This window comes from Rousettus aegyptiacus, unplaced genomic scaffold, assembly GCF_014176215.1.
Source record: "Rousettus aegyptiacus isolate mRouAeg1 unplaced genomic scaffold, mRouAeg1.p scaffold_m13_p_1, whole genome shotgun sequence".
Lineage (NCBI taxonomy): Eukaryota > Metazoa > Chordata > Mammalia > Chiroptera > Pteropodidae > Rousettus > Rousettus aegyptiacus.
In genome coordinates this window covers 166799704-166824880 of record NW_023416284.1, presented here as the reverse complement: position 1 = coordinate 166824880, position 25177 = coordinate 166799704, and the positions used below count along the sequence as shown (strand labels likewise).

The 25177-nt window shown below is 35.0% G+C and overlaps 1 long non-coding RNA gene across 1 annotated transcript in view; it reads right to left on the bottom strand.

The window, feature by feature from the left end:
- The window catches only part of LOC107503867, a 254757-nt gene extending 231780 nt beyond the window's left edge, over positions 1-22977 (bottom strand). Inside the window, exons 1-3 of the long non-coding RNA XR_001595323.2 lie at positions 22652-22977; positions 4297-4517; positions 2735-2817 (exon numbers count right to left, since the gene is read on the bottom strand). This is a non-coding gene — a long non-coding RNA (uncharacterized LOC107503867). The remainder of the gene's footprint in view (positions 1-2734; positions 2818-4296; positions 4518-22651) is intronic.
- Positions 22978-25177: the final 2200 nt, after the last annotated feature.

Below are 25177 nucleotides of genomic sequence, written 5' to 3'. Positions count from 1 at the left end.
CTAAGTGCACAGAAAATAATGTTTATGAGCCTATAAAACAGGTGCATACTTGATTGTGGTGAATCCATCCAATGAAATGGCATCTTATGAATCCTCATGAAGACCAAATAACTGATGTGCAAAAAATCTAACATCACGATTTCTTTGTGATTATATAGTGTTGGTCATCATTGAAAGTCATTGTCACTGAGCTAAAAGTTAGGCGATCTGAGTTTACTACTTGTTAGCTTTAATGGTTGTATATAAATTAACTTTTCTGTTTTCTTACCTACAGAATGAGGCTACTCATTCTTCCTGTTAAGGCACCCAGATGTGGTGAGGATGACATGGGTGGGCAGAAGCAGGACACCAACTTCTCTATTCAGTAAGTACTGTGTGCTTAGTACAGTGTTAGGCGATTTCCCTGATGCAGGACAAGGCAAATTTCTTTGAGTGGGTGGGGGTATGGGGGAGACCAAGCCCTGTACTGAGAGAAAAAGAGGGTCCTTTGGCTGAGAGTGTAGAAAGAATTCAACACACATGCCAAAGTCAGAGTCAAAAGAAAAGTTTATTAGAAAAGAGGTAACACTCCACAGACAGAGCATGACCTCCTCTTAGAGATAAGAGTGAGAGAGGCCCTGAGTGTTCAGGAATTTGGTTTATATATCATTCTTTAGTTCCCATTTCCTTTGATATGGACCTAAGTGAGGACTGGGAAGGGGAAGAGTACTTAGCCTGAAAGGCCTGCTGGCAGTTTCCAGCCTTTAATCCATAGGTTCTCCCCATGGTTTTAGCCATAGGATATGAAAGGTTTTATTTCTGTAGGGTGCCACTTAAAGACTGTTGTTCCTGTTTCCCCTTCCACAAGTGTGGGGAATGGGTTGTTGGCAATGGCGGCAGAAATCTTCCTTTGTTCTGAAGGTGTCCTCCTGGCCTGCTGCAAGGCTGATCAGCATATTGCCGTCTCTAAATACAGCTTGATTAACATTTTAATTCTCTTGCCTCCTCCATAATCCCCATGCTCTCTCCTTTAACCTTCACTGGCGACCCTCACTTTAGGCATTATAGCCTTAACAGTTGGCTTTCTCTGGGTCACATCCTGTGGGGGCAAATCTAGGATTTGAAAACCTCTGTCCTCCTCCAGGGTCCACGTTCTTTATTCCTTCACCCTGCCTATGTCTATCTATATCTCCTCTATCTATATCTGCAAAACCACTTTGAAAATTGGAAACTATTCTATTGTTATTATTCAAGTCTGTGATCTCAGGGTAAAGTGTCCCCTAATTCACTTACTCTGTTCCTTTGCTCACGGCAGTCTTCCCACTTTGAAAAGTTCTTTCCTCATCCTGTAAACTAATTCTTACCCGTTCCTCAAGGTGACGATATATCTCTAGGCAACAGTGATATTGTCTTCCTATAATATCTGATATATCTATACTATTTCACTGTCTCATACAGTTAATATTTAGCATTTTTAGTTATTTCACAGGTATCTTATTTCCCCAGCTAGACTTAAATTTACTTTAAATAAAATAATTCCTTGGTACTCTTCAAGTACCATGACATTCTAACACCATTCCATTAAAAACACAGGTTTTCAAATATGTTTTGTATTGATATTTTTTTTAATTATAAGACAAAAACTGAAAAGGTGGTTACTAAAGCAAGTAGCGTAATACATTCTTTAAAAAAATTTTAACATTCATCTCATCTATGTTACAGGAAAGACATACATTTTTATAATTTTTTTCTCATATTTAAAATACTTTAATATGAAGAAAATTAAAAGCATGTCATTACTTGAATATAACCACTATTATTATAATATCTACCTATTTTTTCTACTCATGGTTATACTTATAAAACTTGAATTTTAGATAAAATTTGAATGACATGAAATTCTATTTTGATGTTTTTTAACATAATCTATAGAGAACATATTCCATATTATTATAGTTTCTCATTACATCATTTTAATATGAAATTATATCATGTGTTGATTAATTTGCTTCATATTTATTAACATATGTTTATTTTTGTCAGTTCATGATTGAACTCATAATTGTAGGCGACTTTCATGTCTGCTTTAAATTCTAGTTGAAGACCTTCTGCTCAATTACCACTTCTTTCTGACAAGGAGAAGTTGCCATCTCTTTTTCTAAAGAATTAAGACAAACACTCAAGGCATTTCCTCACTAAAATTTACACCTAATAGAGGCATATTTTAGAGTGATTTTTAGATAGATTTTTTTTTGAGAGCAGTATCTTTATGCATTAAAACTTGAGATATGACCACCTTCGTACCTCATGCCCTCTCAGTGCCTGCCCAAGTCCTTCTGTGTAGAAACATGGAGCAAGCCACAGAGCCTGGAGTTTCAAACATGCCCTCTCTGGCCAGCAACTCTTACACCCAAAAGCCTCGGATGGCAGCCATGAAGTCCTGTGGGTGGCTGGTGTGGATCCAGTGGCCAGTGTTAGGCGCAGTCTGCATCTCGGCCTGAGGGAAGAGTTGCCTAATCTTAGGGTGGTGGCCGGGAGCCATCGTCACTACATATGTGTATATAATACAAATACTACAAATGTTGTTTTCCATTTTTTTAAGATATCTATCTAAAAATCACTCTAAAAAACACTCCCAGGATGAATGGTGTGTTTCTGAAAAAAATGTTCACAGGTTATAACAAGTTGAAAGTTTATCTGCATTTCTGATTAACTTTTTTAAAATTTAGTCACAGAACAAATATTTAAAGATTACCCCAGGTGTTCCAGGTCTTCCTCAAGGTAGTTGGGTAGTGGAGCAAAGCAGTCAGAAATCTCTGCTCTTGCAGGATTTATACTCTAGCAGGAGGATATAAGGAATAAATAAGAATAAAATACATAAACAAATTCTATAATAAGTTCGGATGTGATCAACTCTATGGACAAAAAGAAAGGGTAGAGCAGAGTAAGTGGAATTGAGAGGGCCAGATGGGATGAGGGGACATTATTTTGAATTGTTAATACATATGCATGGTAAAAAATGTGGGTTGTTTAGAATAGATAATACTTGTATGTGATTAAAAATTCAAATGATGGTAAAGGTATATAAGTAAGAAAGGAAATATCCCTTTCATCCTTCTTTCCCTAGTTCTCTATTTTCCCTCACCACAGCAACCATTACCAGATTAACATATAGCCTTCCAGAGTTAGCCTATGTATACAGAAACTAATTGTAGAAGTCTGTCTATCCATTTTTTAAAAAATAGTAATGGAATCATACCACGTATACTGTCCCTTACCTTGCCTTTTTATTCAATAATATATTTTGAAGAGTGTTCCATATCAATATTAGTTTTGTTATTTTTAATGGCTGCATAGTGCTCTGTTATGTGGCATTAGCATAATTTATATACTCAATCCCCTATCTAGTAAAGGGTATATTTCTTTCACTTACATGATTTGCTACACATATATACTTTGTTTATTCCAAATAATCCATCATGTCTTCTTTCCTAACAAGCCCTTTTCTACTTATCCATTTTACTTCTGGAGCCCTCCATTCTTGGGTTTCTGTCTGGACTGATTGCTCTCCGCCACTTGCAAAGCTGCCACCCTGGCATTACTCCTTTCCTGTCTCCTGTGGTCCACTCTTCCCTAGATACTATAATTTTCTCTTAGTTAACTCCATTTTGCTGTAGCACATTCTCCATTAGCTACCTAAAAAAAGGGTACATCTGAGCATTAGGTATCTTAGCTATTTATTTGTGTGTGTGTGTGTGTGTGTGTGTGTGTGTGCGCGCACGCGCGCGCGCATGCATGCGGGCTAAATAATATAGGACTCCATATGGATGATATCTCTGATTTGACTTTTGAAGGTACTGCTCACTTAACTTCTAGCATTCAGAGCAGTTACTGAGTTGGCCATTGCTCTTCAGAACCTAGTAAGTGTGTGTGGCCTTTTCGTCCCTCTTGGTTACATCTGTCGACATACTTTTACTGTCTTCTATTTTCCAAAACTGTATTGCAATTATTTTCCAATGATGTCCATTTTCTGTTTTCCTTGTTAGAATTAATTTAGTATCCCTAGTAGTATCAGAGAAAGAAGGCAATAAATAAACGTATTAATTCACGAGCTCTAGCTCTACAGCCCATTATTTAACTATCATACTTCTATTGAATATTTAAGAAGTTTCTAATACTTACACATCTTCATGGCTAATTGGAAATCATAATTAATTAAATGTCAAATTCTTTGATAAAAGTGTTTACAAAATGTTTAATGTATTGCATAGACATATTTTAGTGTATTCATTTCCTATTGCTTTATAACAAACTTACCACAAATTTAGTGGCTTATCTCACAGTTAGCAGGGGTCAAGAGTCTGAGCATGGCTTAACTGGGTCTTCTGCTCAGGATCACACAAGCCTGGAATTCAGGTGTTGTTCAGAGCAGAGTTCCCATCTGAGGCTCAGGATCTTCCTCTGAGCTGACATGATTGTTTGCAGAATTGATTTCCTTTGCAGCTATAGAACTCATGGTGGCTTGTTTCTTCAAGTATCTGATTACGGGAAAGGCTTAAACTCACTTTTAAACTGATTAGGAACCCTTCACATTGGCCATATAATGTAACATAATCATGAAAATGACAGCTACCATATTGATAGGTTCCTCCCACACGGAAGAGGAGGATTATACAAGTCATGGACACCAGGCAAGAGGAGGGAATGGAGAAAATAGGCCTTGGGGATCATCCTAGAATTCTGCTTACCACGCCAAGTTACCCTAAAAGAAAATCTATTTAGTGTAGGTATGGTCCAATTTAAAAATTATTTCAATTAAAAACATTAAAATTCAGAGAAGTATAAAGGTTATTTATAGTTGGCCCTCTATATTCACAGTTTCCACACCCATGGATTCAACCAACCACAGATTGAAAATATACCCCCCTCCAAACACACAAAAGTAAGTTATGTTGTTGCTGACATGTACTATGTAGTTAGGCCTATGATGAATGTGACTGTACTGAACACATATAGACCTCTTTCTCCTGTCATTGGTCTCTAAACAATACAGTATAATAATCACTTATAGAGCATTTACATTATATTAGGTATTAGAAGTAATCTAGAGATGATTCAAAATATACAGGAGGATATGCATAGGTTAAATGCAAATACTATACCATTTTATGTCAGGGACTTGAGCATCTGAGAATTTTAGTATTCTCAGGGGTCCTTGATGAAGTAAAGAATTCCTGAGAAAGGACTGTTTAAACATGAAACTGCTGGAAGCACTCATAAGAAAAAAGATGATGAATGTCACTGCATCAAAAGTAAGCCCCTCGGTTTGTTAAAATAAAAAAAAATAAAAACTGTATATACATTGTGTTATAGAGATGCACACACTCAACAAATAGATAAGTTAAAACATAAAAGCATAAACAGAAAAATTTATTTTCTATTTTTTTCTATTTTCTAAATTTATTTTCTATTTTCTAAAATTTATTTTCTATTTTCTAAAATTTATTTTCTATTTTCTAAATTTATTTTAAAGATATGGATCCAAAATTCAAAGAAAAATACACATGAGCAATAAATACTTGAAAAATTATTCTTTCTCACTAATCGTTCAAGTAATATATTGAAAGATAATATTTTCACTCTTGAAAATAGAAAAATTTTAAATATATTATTATTAAGTGCTGGTGCGGTATGACAAGCTAGTGTCTACTCTTACTGTGTGGAAGAATAAATTGGGCAGCCTTTTTCTAAAGGATGTTGTCCATATTAAAAAGCTGCATATTTTGATCCTTTAATTTCACATATGAAAAAACTGAAAGAAATTGAAGATTTTAATAATAAAGGAATCTTTATGTAAACAAAATACTATACTGTCATTAAAAATGACATTTTCTAAAATATTTTAGTGATGCGATAAAACAAATACATTGCTATGTTAAATTAAAGAAATCCACAACAAAATTTTTCACTTCTAGGTAAACATTGCACGTGAAAAATAACTGAAAATAAATACACTAAAATACACTAAAATAATTATCTCAAACACATTAATTATGTAATTTTTACTTCCCTACTGCAAATATGTGATATTAACAAAAATATTTCTAAAATAATAGTATAGATCTGTAAAGTTTCAAAGTTGCTAAACAGAACAGGAAAACTCAATGTCTTTCATATCTTCAAGATAAAGGCCTGATTAAAATCAAAGACTTGAGCTTTCAAGAACATCATTGGAAAGCAGCAAGTGAGCATAAAATCTAAAGACACAATATTGAGGACATGTGGGGGGGGGTTGGGATGGCTCATAGTGACAGATTAATCAGAGAGCTATCAACAATGTAGTCCAGGTGAATGAGAATCAAAAACTGGAGAAGCCAACCCAGCTAGAGAGGCACTTGTCGACATAAAATGATTAATTTTAACAAAAGGAAGATTGCATAGTCTTAACCATAATACACATTTTAAATATCAGTCAAACTCTTGTCTAAACTGTTCCAGTTTGGATGCTTGTGGTTTAAAAACAACAACAAAAAAAATGTAGAAGAAGAAATAAACCGGAATCAGTTGTCTACAAGAGAAAGTCTAAGATTAGTCATAGGAACTTATATTTTCTCAAAATTCTGAATAAGAATTATGTCAACAAATGAACATTTGTTTGAATTTTGATGATTAACATTTATATTAAAGATATAGAGAGTTATGATAAAGTTACTAACAATTTAGTCTTCATCTTCATAAAGGATTGAATAAAAGAAGAAGAAAAAAACAAATCATAGTAACAGGTTTTTTTTTTCTTTGCTTTCTTTTCTTTTGGGGAGAAGAGCATACATAGAGAATTTGTGATTAAATTATTACAAAAAATTGATTGGATGTTTATTGTCTTGTCACCCTGGAAGTTCTTCAAAAGAGTTCATTCAATAGTCTAGCTTGCTTCACAGTTTCACCTGAAGCCTAGAAGCTTCTGCCTAAAAACAGAGAAATGGGCTGAATGGCCTGTCCTCTCTCTTAAAATTCAAATGTTAACAACTATAGCACACTGTGTAAAAGATACATTAAATAAATAGCACATAATAATTTAGTTTTGATAAATAGTTAATAAATTCAGCATTAGAAAAATACCAGATCCATATTAAACTGTTTTCCTTTCATTTCATTTCTGAACAATCAACCACAGTGGATGGGCCATACTTGGAGGAGGAGATTTGAGAAAATAGATATGAGACTTGTGGGTGGGCCTTGCAATTGTTAAAGCTTTAGTAAATGGGATCTTTTTCCTAGAGGAAAAACGCAATTTTGTCAGGAGAAAGAGGGAACTGTTTTCTTTTTTTTATGATGCAGAATTCCTTTCTAATTCTCTGAGTCTTTTACTATAACTGCTGTAGCATGTGTTTTAAATTATATTGTATGCATGTGTTCCCCATAAAATTAGCCATCATGACCCATTGTTCCACAGTCCTTCCTTTCATCACATTTTAGAGGCCTGTGTTCCATATTAGCAAATAACCCTTAGGGAAAATTATGCATTTTCCATACACCAGCTTTGTTACATATTTGATAACACTTATTGTATATTTAAAGATATGGGTCAATATATAAAATTTTTCAAATAATAAAACAAGTGGCTGATTATTTCCTCTTGGCAAAGAAACTAGGAAGTCAGAATGAATATATCTAGCATCAATATCGAAACAGAATTAACAGCTCCATTTTTAACCCATATGTTTGTGAATATATAACTCTAGCAATATGTTAACTAGGGTGAAGGCACATTGCCAAGTTTAGAACCCACTCAAATTCCTTGGGTTCTGAGTTTAAAATGAAATTTGAAACTTCCCAGGTTCAAGGTCCTTTTTGGCACTGTAAAAATGTGACTTTCTGGATGAAAAAAAACCTAAGTTTTTGGATACCAACTTGCTCATAAAAACAATATGATAAGTGTGAATGAATCAGTAACATATGGATTATATTTTCTTTTTAAAAATCTATGATTTTAAAAACATTTTAATAGGGAATTCATGGTAAAAACATGCATTGGATTTAGCCAACTCTAAATCATTTGAAAAATATTTGTAAGGCATTTTTCTCTCAATGGATATGTGGCAGAAATTCCGGCCCATAATGTTAGTGTAACTACACTGTTTTTCCCAACCCTCCCCCAAGACCCTCAAATTAATACACAAGAGAAAACAAACTGCTGCTAAGATCTCCTCTCTCCTGCTCTTTATTCTCTTCTACTTCCTTGAGTGTGTCCTGGAAAACTTTATGTATCATTTCTATTGCAATGACACAGATGTTTTTAAATTAAATCGTGCTTAAAACTATTCTAAATGTAAAGCTCTAGGGAATAGCAGCAATGAATGTACATTAACAATGAAAAGGAATACATTTGTTTGTAATTCAGAACGGACATCTCAAAGATGAGACATTTTCTTGTCCTCAGTCAACAACCTATTAATTCATTAATCAAAATTCACTACTACAAAATTAATTAATATTATTAACTACTCATATTTTCTGAAAATATCCTCCAAATATCCAAGAGTGGTAAAAATTGCAAGAAAATAATAGAATATCCTAATGTTTCAAACCTCAATATATTGGTGTTTGTGTATGTGTGTAAATTACTATTTTCTTTATTTATACTTCCTTATTTGAACTGTTTTCTGTCTTTAAGTATCTAGAATAAGGCTTTGACAATAGAAATTCTTTTAAGTCTTAGTTTGCTCCATATGTAAGTTCACTTAATTGTCTGCCTGAATTGTTTCTGAAAACAAGATTATATTATTATAGTGAGCTTATGATTGTAATTCTGTTCAGTTTTCTAGAATTCTGCATGTTTATTTTCCTGACTTGTACATGTTTTCTGAATTTGGTCAGGGCACTCTGCCAAATGCACATTTTGTACTATCTTACCATCTCGCCTCAAACATTGCAGAGAGTTGAGCTAGGTTTAGACTACTGATCAGAATTTATTACTTAATGGATTTCTAATTTTAGAGTACAAAAACAATATTCTATTTCTCCTAAAAAATAACCTTAATATTAATGTTGAAGACCACCTATCTATGTTTGATTCCATTCAAATAACATGCATACATATAAATACATAGGTACTGTGTAAAGAATATTAACCACCATAGTGTGTATCTATATAAGTTATTTGTATAGAGCAAAAGCTAAGGAGATTATTTAAAAACTAAGAAGACCATATATTCTCATATTTTATGCAATAGGACAAATTTTGCACTATTACATTACATTTGTCTATATATAATACCTAACTCTAAAGCCATAGACAGTAGCAATTCCTGGAACTAAGGCAGATTAATCTATGAAGGTTCTCCTGACTTTCTAATTACAATTAATGAATCTAATTATTGAGATGGTTTGAATATTATGTTTTTTCTTATAATCTACTATTTTTTTGTTTCTCATGTAAAAGAACATCACCCTATAATTTTCAAGAATGCCAAGATTGCCTTCACTCCTGTCTGTTTCCCCATGAAAGTGCATGATTTTAAGAGTATTACAAGCTCTCTGATACTGGAATCAAATCTACAGAGGCAGAGTGTACTGGTGTCATTTATGGCATTTAGCGCTACCTAGACCCCCACATACATATGTACCAAAATCCAACAGGAAAACGTTACTATTAATTGCTTCTTTGCCAACATTACCTTCCCCAACCAGCCTTCTAAAGGATTTAAAATAGTCTCGCCAGTAAATAAAAAGTCTATAACACTAAGATTTCCCCTTACCACAAGGTGTGAGACCCTACAAGATAGCCAAGAGAAAGAAAGAATCAATGAGCTTCGCAAAATCCCAGTATTTCTTTACTGAATGTTGAAAAAGTCAGAAGTTAGGTTTTGTGGTTTTATTCGTGTGTGTGTGTACTTCACTTTAGAAGCTACAGGTCAATAAGTGGGGCAATGGGGGCAGGTAGCTTCAGCCAACTAGTAGACATACATTCCTTGACCAAACACGAGACTCTAGATGGCAGCATGTCACTGAACAGGGTAAAGAGCTAATTATCTGGAGGTAACTCATGGTAAGCACCAAAATAGGTAGTGATGGCTGTTTCAATCACAATCGTATACAGAGAACTCAGCACTCCATGCTTACCTACCTTGTACAGGGACTTTGGCAGCAGCAAACATTCACAGCTGCACTCCCCAGGCCCACAGTGCTGAGCACATGAATGTCCGGGAAGGACTACAGAATCACTTGAGTGAGTAGGAAGACATTGGAGTTAAGAGTTGACTGGAACATTTGAAGAATCTCATTTGGGAGGAAAAATGTTTCCATGCTTGGAACCTAGACATCGTCTCCACTCTTCTAGATGTGTACACATGCAACTGTGCACACAAAATATCACCTCAGCATCTCATAGCCCAAAGTCCTGTGCCCTCATTGGGCAGCTGAAAAGAAATGCTAACAACTAAAATGCAGCTAGTGGAAAGAGGGACTGGGGAGAGAAAACATCAATTAGCTCAAAAAGTTTGAGAACATTGATAAACATTCAAAGGAAATACTTGACATTTGACTTCATATATGTACTCGACTGGATGACATTAATTGACTAGTAGAGAAAACAGTGCAAATCCTTTATACAATTTCCTAATGCCTCCAATTCCTTTTCTAGCCCCCTATCTCATTCTCTTATTATTTTTCATAGTCACTTCACATTTTAAGCTCATTTAGTTTTGGTCAGCTAAAATTCCAAGCAGACTTCATATGAATTATTTTCTTGATATGTCTCTTCTCTCCTATAATATGCAATTAATAGCATGAACTTAAATGGAGGTCTTGACTTTAATTCCTTTTAAATTTTATCTTGTTAGTTTTGGTCCATTATTTGAGACCATCGAAATATTTTTTCATCTTGATTCTCTCATCCATTATATTATCTCTCATTTTCATTATTGAATAAATTAGTTGTTAAGTAGTATCCTTTATCCTTGAGGTCCAAATGGGCCAATAACAAATAGAAAATGTTCCTTAATAAGTGATTTTATTCAGTCTATTGACTTTTGAGTGAGATTCATTTGCCTATTTCAGATTTAATGAATGTACAGGTTATGAACTGAGGATTTGCCTGAAGACTAATATATATAGCTTTTGGGACAAAGCATCATTAACCATGATTTGTAGAATGATTATCAATCAAACTCTTCTTCTTATTTACTTGAATTTTTATTAATGCTCTTAACTTTTTATTATTTTTTTACATGCTTCCATTCTTCTATGAGACTCTTACAATGTTTAATAGTTCAATTCATTAAAAGGAAAAGAGGACTAAGTTTATGATTCCTCCATGTGATCCAGGAACTTTGCCTGACATGTTATACTTGACATCTTTCCTCTCCATAATCTCATGTATAATATCTTATTTTCATACTTTTCATAGATGGAGAAACTGAGATTTAAAAAATTATGTGCATTGGCTAAAATCATAGAGTTGATAAATAATGGTTCTATGGCACAAAACCAGCTTAATCTGCTTCTAAAGCTTGTCTGGTTTGTTTTCCACAGGGGATAGACTCAGCCCACTTAACAAACGCTCTGTGATGACTTGTTTTAAGAAACTTTTTACAAAGAGCACCCAAAATACAAATGCAAAAAGAAAAAACAAAGCAGAAGTAAGGAGAGTAAAGATAAGACAGGTAGAAGAATAGCTAGAGTACAAAATGAATGGGACTGGCAACAAGAAAGACCCAAACACTCCACTTAGGAGAAAAGAGAGCTACCTTTTATTGAGAAAGCTGTGTTTGTCTCATGTCATTCCTTTCATCTAAACCAGAATCTCTGATTGCCTGGATCATTCTAGATTCTTTCCCACTTCCTTTATACTACTGTGGACAACTGCCCAGCACAAAAAAATAAAAAAAAACATGCTTTGGAGTTAAGCGCATCAGGATATGAAAGCTGTCCCAACCTCTTTCGAGTAATCTTAGGCATGTTGCTTTACCCTTCCAAGCCTCAGTTTCCTTTTCAGGAAAGTTATCACATTAACAACTAAACACAAGATTATAATAATTAATTATATTACATCATACATGTCATGTTGCCATTAGCAGTTATTTAGAAAGTGATTTTTCTATTCTCTTGCTATCTTTCAAACTAATTCTCCTTGAACACTATTTCATGTGTTATGTGTAATTTTTAGTTTTTTAATGTGTCATTTCTCTGATTAGAATCATTAATGACTCCTTTTTCTTTCCTCATCATAGCTATTTTCCTGCGCCAGATCAATAAAATCATCCCCAAACCAGTCTTTCCTACCTAGAGGACCTTACATCCTAACTCTGTGCTAATCACACCAAAAGTTCCACTGACTTATATATACTCATCATCCTTATTTCAGTCTCAGTGACTTTGACCATTTTTTTTCTTCAGTTTTTCCTCTTCTTATTTATCACATGAGTTTTGTTTATTATCTAGGAGTCAGCTCTGGTCTCACCATAGGTACAGTTAATTATTCCCACCTTTATTGATCTACCCTTCCTCCTGTGAGTGCTTACAGTGATTGGTATTTTTAAAAAATAATTTAGCACTTCATTTTCAGCTCTTCTGCCAGACTCTAGCCTTTTTTCCCTTCAGACCCCCATTGCTAGGCATTTCAATTTTATGCTGCCCCATTTCTCAAGCCAATTCAGAGGTGATACCTACAGGCCTGCAGGCATCACACAGGCTCAAACAGTGCTGTGCTTCTCGCAGTGTGTCCCAGCACAAGACCCGTTAGGCCTGTGCTCCCAGGTCAGAGAAACCTCTTAAGTTTCTATGCTGCATCATGAGTTTGTTCCATGGAATTCCCAAGTTCACTCTGGATGTCAGGGGATTTCCTAATGTTGGCTCAATACACAAAACTGAATGTCAGCCTCATTTCTCAGATAATCTCAGCAATCAAAGCCTACTTGGAACCTACCTGCCTCATGCATACACCTCTCCCACTTGGTTTTTTTGCTACTTATGCTAGTTATGCTTTCCCTGATTAAATGTAACAAGAAGAAGAACAACAACAATAATAATAGACAACCTCTGTTGGGTGTATGCCTTGTTGTAGGCACTGTTCCAAGAACTTTAGGTCTTTTATCTCTTTTAATATTTACAACAATCCTATGAAACATTAAAATGGAAACTGAAGCCACAAAGGATAAGTAACTTTTCCCAGGTCACATGGCTAGTAAGTTTAGTGATCAAGGATAGTATACAAAGCAAGGCAATCTGTCTCCATAGCTTTCTCTGTTAGCATTACTCCAGTACTGAAACTTGTACCACTTCATACCCATTAAAGGAATCCCTGTGAAAATCTATTTTGCAAGCGACACCTCTGATAAGGGCCTAATATCCAAAATATACAAAGAACTCATACAACTTGATAACAACAAAAAAACAAACGATCCAATTAAAAAATGGGCAGAGGACCTGAACAGACACTACTCCCTAGAGGACATACAAATGGCCAACAAATACATGAAAAGATGTTCAACATCACTAGCTATTAGGAAAATGCAAATCAAACCCACAATGAGATATTATCTCACACCTGTTAGAATAGCTATAATCAACAGGACAAGTAATAACAAATGTTGGAGAGAATGCAAAGAAAAAGGAACCCTAATACACTGCTGGTGAGAATGTAAATTGGTACAGCCACTATGAAAACAGTATGGAAGTTCCTCAAAATACTAAGAATTGATCTACTATATGATCTAGCAATCCCTCTACTGGGTATTTACCCCAAAGACTTGCACACTGATGTTCATAGAAGCATTATCCAAAAAGATATTCCAAAAAGATATTTTCACACTGATGTTCATAGCAGCATTATTCACACTGGCCAGGATATGGAAGCAACCCAAGTGTCTTACATTAGATGATTTTTCTAAAGAAGCTGTGGCACATATATACAATGGAATTTTACTCAGCCATAAGAAGAGATGAAATACTGCCATTTGTGACAACATGGATGGACCTTGAAATAATCATGCTAAGTGAAATAAGCCAGACTGGAAAAGTAGAAATCAAATGATATCACTTATATGTGGAATAAAAACCTAAAAACAACAAATGAACAAGACAGAGACTCAGGGACATGAACAATGGACTAGTGGTTACTAGAGGGTAGGGGATAGAGGAGGAGGGGAGAGGTAAATGGAGTAAAGGGGGTCAAATGTAGGGGGATGGGGGAGGGTGAAGTGAGTAAAGGGGATCAAATATGTGGTAGCTGAAGGAAACTGGACTTTGGGTGGTAAACACACAATAGAGTATACAGATGTCAAATTATAATGTACACTTGAAAATTATATAATTGTATTAACCAATGTTACCCCAATAAACTTAATTTAAAAAAAAAAAGGAATCCCTGAAAGGTAATCAACTTTGTCAGGTTGGATTAAAGACATAATGAAAACCTAGCTTTCCCTCTCTGGGCTTAATTTTGTCCAGCTAAAAATCCTTGATGCCAAACTTGGGCCTCATGCATTGGCCCAAGTTGGCCCCATTCAAGTTGGCCCCTACCAGAGGGTTAGTCCTCAGCATCGGGCAAGACCAATTGAATAGCTCTGTGAGAGTCCAGCTCCCTTTGCCTCATGCCATAAAAAGATAAAATCTTAATCTGAATGTAAGTTTGTGCTCTCTAGCCAGAGTACCACCCTACATCTGCACCAAATAATACAGAATATATATCCTGAGTACAACAATTTGTTAACCCATACGTACGTGTTGGTGCAGATACAGAGCAGCATTCCAATTAGACTGCACAGTATTTGACTTCAGGAAACTTATATTTGTTCAGCACATTAAAAAACACTGAGTATGTAGTAGGTGATTGGTGATTATTTTTTAAAATTAATACAAGAATCAGAATAAGTAACCATAGTAGCAGCCATAACCCCAATTCATCGTCTCTACATGAAAAGCTAATGTGGCTTTTCATGCTCTAACCATTTTCTGGAATGCCCACATTAAGAATGCAGGAAACAAATACTTTTCAGTTCATACCCCCAACCACCAGCAGCACGTTTGTGCAAGCTTATACTCATGCACATCCACAAACCTGTTAGGAGCAACATCTAAAATCTTCAGTTGATTTTATGAGTTGGGAGAAAAATATATCTGAAATGAAAGAGCTTAAGTATGAAAAAAAATGGAAGATAAGAGATTTAATGCATGACCTCTCCAAGTGCCATTTAAGTGAGGACATTAGTGTCACCTTGATTGGTTGTATAATTATGAGCAATTGAACCTCAGTATTCTTAGCTATAAATTGGGAATAACAATTTATACCTACTGCAATGTCTTATGAGAAGGATAAAAAAGACAACACGTATGAAAACACCTGTTAACTTTACATTGCTATATAAACATTTCTGTTTAAACTTTGCTTAATTTTATTTGCACTTCAAATAACCTTATTGAAAGTATTGCCTCATATTCCACAAACTTAAATAATCTTAGATATAGAGCCCATATTTATACATACAAAGTTAAATAATCCATTACATAAAGGTTGTTTTGTTGTTGTTATTAAATTAAAGTTAGTGTGAGGGAAAAATTAAAGTTAGTGTGAGGGGAAAATACTTAGTGAATTTTTCTCTTTGTTTTGCATATATAGAGTCAGCCGCAGTCAACACTTCCATCTCAGACCTTAGCAGTTCTCAGCCATTCTTAGACACAGTGTTCCCTCTGAGTTGACAGTCACATGAGAAAAGTATACTTGGTCACATCTCTATCCCCAGGCTAAATCTGACAAGAGTCTTTCCTCAAGACCCTTCATTTTATTGCACAGAAATTCAGTGAATTAGACCACACATTAGAAAATTCAAGCAAAAGCAGCATTTGGATGCCTTTACTTTAAAACACCCACATTAACCTCTTTCTCTTTAGTTTCCTAGTTGATAGTAGAATGATGCTGAATACCTGAAAACAGTACTACTCTGATTAGTAGAATAACTTACCATTTTCTTTTTTATTTTATACAGGGCTAGGATTCCATTTTGAGTCTAGAATAACTCTGACGTGGGTTTTATAAGTCTAAAAACACATTATCATCATTTGCTTCAAAACTTCACTTGAAAACGTTTTGAATCCTGGAAAATCAGGGAAGTGTCAGCTAAATCTAAATTTAGTAAGGCATCTAAGAATCACAAGATTAGAGCCCTCTCTTGAAAAGACTGAAAACAGGATTGTTGAGAGATGTATGTGCTGCGAATGTGGTAAGAGGCTGCAACAAAGGGGGTTGGCCTTGATGATGAATCAGCAGAAACATGAAATGCCAAACGGGTCTGTGTTTTCACAGAACCGGGTAGAATTACAGAAGGTCATAGGCAAAGAATTGTAATCTTGTTTGGCATTTTGAGAGTATTAAGTAAAATGAACAGCCCTGGTATTATTTTCTATACTACTATAAGAAAAAGGAAGTGGTTGAATTAAAAACATAAAATTGTTTTATTGGTAACGGTTTCACTTGAGACCATTGCTTAAGAAAGCTTGCTTTAATTGCCACTTAGTAAAACAGATATTAATGATTTGGGGACTGATTTGCTTCTCCATCCTTGAAAAAGAAGTGGGACCTAATTTCAAAGAATCTCAGATCTCTATCTTTATTAGCTGAGCTAAAAAGATAAGACTTGATAAGTTTTTCTTGGTACAGATCATTTTATATGCAGTTAAAGTATGTTGCCAAAAAATTGTAAATCACACAAAATTTTGATGGAGAATTTTCCTTTATTGGTGGCAAAGCAGGTACGATAATCATGTTTAAGTTCATGAGAAAATTTCTAGTCATCATTTTCCAGCCACCGAAGATTGTTTATCTCTGGTTCAGCACGAGAAAAGAGAACTACCTCCAAAGTACTCACAGGAAGCTGTTTGAGTATTATGTGCTACAGTAAAGAGTTTTGAAATCATTATGTTTTAGCAAAGGAGTTCCTCCACGTATAATAATTCAACCATTTCATTAACAAGTGCCATTCTGAGACTATCTGATCCTGGTTTGACCACACAGAGATACATATTAATCAGAATCCGCTTATTTAGATATTCCTATCAAGATAAATAGAAGCACAATTCATCTATGAGGAAGTTTTGCAGAGATAGCAGGGATGATTATTTTAAACAGTAAGCAAATGCAGGCTCTGTTGATAAAGCCAGTTCATTTGGACTCACTAGCTCATTCACAATTTTTCTGGCTACTAAGAGGGACCACAGTCTTCACAAAAAGACTGAGGAAATGGAAGCTTGCATTACTAAAAACTTACTAACGAGGAATGACTAAGGATTATGAAAATGATACTACCCTATCATGGTGTCCTATAATCTGTATGACTTCATGAAGGGCTTTACAATGCAGCCTTTATGGCAGCAATAGTGATCTTTGGATTCAACACTCCTTCTAACCCATATAAGAAACACCAAAACTTTCAGTCTTACCTGATGTGAGAGAAAATGAAATACAAGAAAACAAAAGTTTTCAAAAATTGTATGTGGGGACTTCCATCTCTTCTATTTATAATAAAAGTGAGGTAGGCCCCCAATTCCTATTACAGAAATAAACTAGTATGTAATTTGAAGAAAAACTCAGTTAGTTTTAAGATAAATGCTTTAGAAAGTATTGCCATTCTAAACCAGTTCGTGGAATTTCCTCTCCAGAATTTTTCTTTCAAAAAAAAAGATACAATTAGAAAATAGGAGAAGGTGCTGGGCTTTTTGAAACAAAACTTAGAGACACACAAACAATGTAGTCTTTTTTAATGAGCTAAAATGGTTGGCTTTGGAATGACACTACCTGGATTCAAATCCTAGCTTGTTTATTGTGTGATAATGGGCATATTACCTAATCTCTTTGTGCCCAAGTTCATTTGAAAAAAAAAAAAAAAAGGAGTAATAAGAGGAATGAACTCAAAGAATTAAGTGAAACACTGTGGAAAGTGATTAGAATGTTTCCCAACATAAGGCTAATACTTCATCTGTTCATTTATTTAGCACACATTTATTGAACTCTGTGCAGGTACCATTCTAGGTGCTTGGGTTATAGCAGTGAACAGAACAATGCTTCTGTCCTCATGAACTTCATATTCTAGTGAAATTTATTTATTATGCTATTAACCTATTATCTAAGAATCTATGAAAAACATTTAGTTTAACACATTCCAATACCGTGATTCATTACAAACATAAGAGTCCAGCACTTATTTTAAAGTTACTGAAGACTAAGGAGGAAAAGTGAGAAAAGACTCTAAAATAAACAAAAACATCTGCACAGATGCCCTAAAAGCAATTTTTTTGTTATTCTGTTTTGTTTTGTTTTGTTTTGTTTTGATTTGGGGATGTAAGGATTCTTTTGAGATTTTATTAAAAGCTGTAGATCTGTTTCTAACAAAGATAAGATGTGTACCTAAAGAACCAGCAATTCCACTCCTAGGTATCCACCTTCCCCCTCAAGTAAAAGATATGTTTATAAAAATACATGTATAAGAATGTTCATGGCAATCTTATTTATAATAGGCATAAACAAGACAAATGTCCATCAAGATAGTCAAATGGTGACCTACTCAATGGTAGAATACTGCTAACTATGAAGAGAAATTAACTATTGATAGATGCAATCACACAGTGAATATCAAAAATATTAGAAATTAGACACAAATAAGTATATACTGTATGATTCCATTAAGATGGCTTTCAAGAATGGGTAAAACGAATTTATAGTGATAAAAACCAGTAAATAGTTTCAGTGAGTGGTAGGTGGGAAATTGACTGGAAAAGGCCTCAAGGGACTCTGAGTGATGGAAATCTCTCACGTATTATTTTAAGTGGTAGCTACACAGGTATAAACAATTGTCACAACTCATAGAAATTTACTTTTAAGGTCAGTTAAAAATAAAATAAGTCATTAAAAAACTATAGACTCTCTCTCCAGACACATACTCATGAAAATTCAGATGGTAAATGGACCCCAGGGTAAAATTTCCTGATATAGAAACTAGTGACAGTTATTTAAATTGCAATGTCATTGTTAAAAATGATAGATGATAGATAGATAGATAGATAATTTAAGAAGAATCTTCTCGAGAAAAAGCTTAATGTAATTCACTGGCATTTCCTATATACGAGTTCTTTTTTGACGTGTCTTCCCCACAGATAGTCCAAATACTTGATCGAGACATATTTATCATGAAGTATTTTACCATTAATTTTGAAAGGCACAGAGTTTGGAGTCAGTTACTACTTCCCTTGAAAGGCATGTAGAGTTAAAAGGAAGGTTGTTAAGTGCACTAACTATAAAGAAATCAATTCATATCTGCTTAAACACCATATTGTTCTCCGAGCAGTATCTTACATGTTCTAAAAATAAAAGTAGGTGCTTGGTCTCTTTAAAAAAGAAGCAATTTTCTGTCAAGGACCTGTGACCCAGGTCAAGCTATACATCTATTAAAAAAAAAAAATGCCTATAGAGGCTAATAAGGAATCTGATTGTATACTAATTTCAAATTAACTTTTATATGAGCTTCAGGCTTCAAAGGGGGCTAAGAGAAAAGAAATAGTTATATGAAAGAAAATTACTCTTGATTAGAAAAAGACCATCATGAGAGATCCCCACTTTTCTCTCACTTATGATGGGAGCAAAAAGCCATTAAGAAGAGGAAAACAGAAATTTTCGAGAAAAAAAAGAGACAAAAAAAGCTAAGGATGAAAGTAGCAGGCAGGCTCCGAGGAGAAAAATGTTTCAGAATGAAAGCTTTTACTTAGATTTGTCAGAAAATTTTTTGCATTAGACTAAAGATGATTGATGTTTAATGAGAAGGTATTATCTAATTTTACAGGTATATTTATTTAAATATTTTCTAATTGGGTATTATTTTATTTTAGTATATTTCCTGCCAAAGAGAGCTCGAGCATTATTTTATAATGCTTTATTAGTTAATAATGCCGCCTGTTGATTTTGCAGAAAGAATTAGGATTTTGCACAAAGAGCATGATATCACAGGATAAATGTTCTGTCTTAATGTGCCTATAGACATTTTAGACATTTAATTACTTGCCTTAAGTCTACCAACCTCTGTTCCCCTTGAGGAAGCTAGCCTTTACAAAACCTAAGAGATAGAAATCTGGACCTATCTATTCTATTTCTCTATTATAAGTCTATAAAAAATGATGAATGTGATATGTCTTGCATAGAACATTAGTATAAACCAATAGCTTTTAAACATTTGACAAAGACCCTCAACAAAAGATACATTTTATATTACAAACCAGAATACACATCTATAGCACTGAAACAAAGTCCACAAAATAAATCTAATCCTTACCAAATATGATTCACTTTGATATATTGTATTCTGTTCTATTCTATTTCTATTCCATTTTTAACACTAATTATTACTTACTGAAATGATTTCACTACCATACTTTTAAAAGCACATACTACAAATGCTTAATTTACTCCTCTAAATTGTCTCTGATTGGTCAAATGGCCCTAAATTTCATTTGGCAACATGCTAGATTCCAAGGGCTTTCAGAATAAGAGAGGTGTGACAAGGGTAAGAAGCCCTTGGATCTTCAAAAGATACCTCTGGAGAATTTGTCAAAAGCATTTGAGAAACTAGTAGTATCTTCCCCTGCCCTTTCTTCCACAAACTTCGGTGCTCATAGGGTGCCCCTTTGAAATATGACCAGTTTCCATTCCTTGTGTTCCAGAGCAAGCCTCGGCATCTGCTTTCTCTCATCTGGGCAATTCAACCTTGACCTACTCAGAAAGTGAGATTTATTGATTGAATACACCTATATATCTTAATCAAATTGTGATAACTTTCAGCCACTCAACGAAGGATAGACTGTTCCCTAACTGTGTTTTGCCTTCTAATCCCGGTTACCATCTTGAGTATAAATGATGAAGATGGCAAATAGAGGAAAGGAAATTCTTTCTCTACAGGAACTGATATGTAATGAAACAGAGACAAAGCACAGTCCAGTCTCTGAATCAAGTCTATGCCTCTATAAGAGTGTCTAAGAGAAGAAGGCTCAATCTCTCAGCATGTTCATGCACAACAGGGCAAGAATTTATGACAATGGGAAATGCAGAAGGAGGGATAGGCGAACACCATATTAGCTGACTGTTGGTGAGTCAGTGGGGGCCAGGGCATCCTTTATGTGCACGAGTTCCAGCCCAGGGATTCCACTGAAGTATGCATTAGAACACATAAGTGGTCTGCTTAAACCGCTATTAGTTGCCCAGTATATTGCACAGTCCTATACCTGAATGCTAAGTGGGACGCGAGATGAAGAAAAGGCAGATACAAGGAGCCCTGGAGAAGTGGGATACAAGCACAGATAGAGAAGGAATACAAGAGTCAGGCCCTAGCAATATTTTCCCATCAAGACAGTTGTTGCCCAAGGATCACATGGCTACACAGTCACAACCTAGACACAACCGAAAAAGTTCACTCTATAAGACTCTTTGTGCATTTGTGTATGTGCATATACTTGAAAAGTGGAAAAAGTTACCCTAAACCGCACAACCTGATACTTGAGCTGGCTGTGTCATTAAAATCATATACTATCTTAATTTATAGGTCTTTATCACAGTCCTTACTCCTGTAAGGAATGATGAAAAGTTCATCGTGGCCGGCTGTGTTATGCTATCATGCTTGCGATGTTACCCAACAGCCTTATATCCAGTGTCCTAATAGGTGATGTTGCCATAATGGTACCCTAAGTTACCACTAAACAGTATAAATGATACAGTTCTACACTCCAGGTACTTCATGGGCCACATGGCCTCAAAGCGCTGACCTCAGAACTTAACAACCATTTATGTCGTTTCCATGAAAAATATGTTCCAGGCTGTAAACAACATTCTTTCAAGTAAACTTTTAGAACGCAGTCTGCTTAGGAACTGTCTCTACTGGTCTGTGATACGTTTGTTTTGCACATGAAGTTTGTTTTAGATGCCTTTTACAAAGAAATTCCCTGCTCTCAGAAGATGACTTCAAATAATAAATTGTCACCAAAAATGGCCATGAAACTTTTAAAACACAGTCGGGAGGTGGAAAAGATGAACAAGCTGAAAACAAGTCCATTTTGGGAATGTTCCTAACATTCTGGTTAAGGGAACTTTTCATTTTAAAGGAAAAAGTACTCATCTAATATGCATTTCTTTGTTCATGGGATTTAATATATATTTTTAACAATGTGAAAATAGGAAGTCAGATTTATATGGCTTTTGCTTTAATGATACTAAACTGCCTGGAAATAGCAGTGCATGCTATAGCAAGTTTTAGATATTAAAACAAAACTACACTACTAAACCCCTTTCTAAAGTTTTATATGAGGTCCCAGCCTTGTTGGGCATTCAAGAGCAAATCAGAGCAAATACAGGAAATTCATAGATGGTTTAATGGCCTCAGGCTTTCCAATTATATTAAAAAGTTGAAAAGATGCTCTGGCAGATTCATTCCTTCTCCTTTTTACATGTCATAAATTCCAAAGTGGTAGTGTCAAACTGGGTCGATTGTACTCACTTACGAATATTTGAAATCCTATAAATAAGCTTATTAAACGTTAAGTATTGCCCGTTTTCTCCTTTACAGAAGTCTAGTAGTAACAGCACCAACCATAGTTTTCGGCCCTCTCGGTGAAACCATACTTGCATAGCCGCAGGGAGACTTACATAAGCGGCATCTGGGGAGAGGCGGGAGGAGGAAACAGCAAATTGCAGGATCTGCTGATCTGGATATAGGTCTCTGCAGGAGCTTCCAAATGTGTCTTTGTTTGTGTTATGGGCTCTGGGTTGTTGTGGAGCACAGATCTAAAGAGGAAGGAATTTGTTGCCTCAAAAAAAAAAAAAAAAGAAAAGAAAAAAAAGTATAATTAGATGTGGAGGAAGGTTAGGTGAAAGAGAGCAAAAAGACTATCTTGGTATATTCTAAAACAAATATTTACACATTCATGAATTTAAACATCATGTTTTGCTTTTTTAATAGCTGGTCTTCAGTCTTGGATATAGAGGTTAATAAATCCCGATGCCTCCACACAGAGTAAAAAAATGTATGGCAATGAAGCATGTAATTCAAATAGAAAGATCACTGGCTCTAGGTCAGAAAAGCCTTAGTTCCACTTCCTAGCCATGCAGTGTGTGTAAATTAGCCTCTTTGAGCCTCCGTTTTGTTTCTTTAAATGTGAATTATAAAGAAATATTAAGTGCGACGATTCAATAAAAGGAAAGAAAAGTAAAGCAACTAGCACAAGACCTCTGCAACACAGTTTTCTTCCCTCGTTTTCCTTCCCTTCCTCTTTAAGGACTATATATACATGTTTTAATAAGAAATAATGTCATTGATCAAAACAATTATCTAGAAAGCATAGTATTTCATTGCAGATATTGGCAGTGCGCTTTACATACTACTGGGCATGAAAGAGTTAAATAGGAACACCACTTTTGCAGCTGAATCTTGGGAGATGGTGGAAGGGAAGAGGGTAATACAGGGTTTAATAGTGTTACACAGGCGAAGCCTGATGCTGTGGTGTTTCTTCTCAGAATCCAACCAGTCAGGAGGTGAATCTCCCAATCTAAAGAAGTTAAAATTGCCCTACTCTCCCTAAACTGCTGCATGGTAGGAAACCAAGGGCACACCACATTCACAGAAAAAGAGACCAGCATTTCTCAGGATAACATGTAAAGCAAATGAGCCACATGTCACACAACTTATTGCCAAAAAGCAAACCCTGAACACGTTGTATTAAAAGGAGTCAAATGATTTTAAGCTTGAGCACTTGCAGATATAAAGACCAAGCAAGTGACACGGATAACAATGAAAATCTCCAATAACTGTTCAATTACAGTTCACGTAGTATGAAATAGAGAATCACACAAAAGTGTACGTGTGTGTGTTCTTCCCCAGCTCCACTCGCATCCCCACCACCACATGTGTGCACCTACTGGACAATACAAGAAAAGAGACTTAGACTATATCAGAACAGAGGCAGGGTAAGTGTCTTCACCTTAAGCTTAGTGGATATAAATATATAAGGTATACAGAACTACATGATAGAACATTCTAAATCTATTACTTATTTGTACACATGTCAAGTCAGTAACGTAAACTTATTCTCTTTTTATTCTTTCAGCCAGTATTTACTTTCTCTTAGTTAAAGGAATGCATGGACTTTGTGTTTATTACTCGCTTTTAGGCTTGTGACTGCCTGGTATATAGTAAATGCACAATAAACATTAACTGAATGAAGTAATGAATTTTTCCAGGTCTACAGAAGACTCTGCCCTTTCAGGTTAGTGATTACAATACAGTTAATTGACGTGAGAGTGGACTCACATGGTACTGTCAGATCAAGAGTAGAGGAGGCTAGCCCAGGAGATGACATTATTCCATATTGTGGGGTAAGTTGTTTCCATTTAATCATTTTATGGTTTTCTGTAATCATTAAAGATTTTTTTTAAGTATTGATTTATGTGACTATATTATCAGTTAATCTTACCCACTGAAGTAAATATTTTGATAGCCAGAGGAACCCAATGCCTTTTATTAGTAATTTCCTTTTTAGAGCTTTCAGGTCTGTTTCTGCATGACTTTGCTCCAGCTTGACTGAGGCAAGGTACATTTTGTAAGTTAATGTGGTAATCTGTTGAGTGGTACTACAGGAAAGAAGTAGATATCGATATACTTATACAGATGTCTCTACTATGGTATAAGTGAGCAAATCACCATCTTCTATACATTAATATAGATCAGTAATTTGTGAATTTACATAAATTGATCTTACACTAATTTATGTTTTCAACATATTATCCTTCCAGGTAATGAGTTTTGTGCCATCATTCCCCTTTCTCCAAAATAAGGCCTTTTTGTGAGAACTTACCACAAGCAATTAAGCAAAATTTCATTGATCTTCTTTTACAAAATATCATAACACCAAAATGTTATATTTGTTAACATAAAGACCTTTTATTTCCACTTTTTCTAAAATTTAAATTTTATCTACCTCTTTCCCCTTGTCATGACCTTACAAAGAACCATGATGGTCTAGTCATCATGGCCTCCTCCTACAGAAACCACATTTTCCCCCCATTAGGTCATGCATGTTTAACCACCAAGTGACTCTCTCATCATAACTTCCAGTGGGTGGCAGAGCCACTTGACGGAGAACTACCAGTATTCTTACAAAAAGGAATTTCATTAAC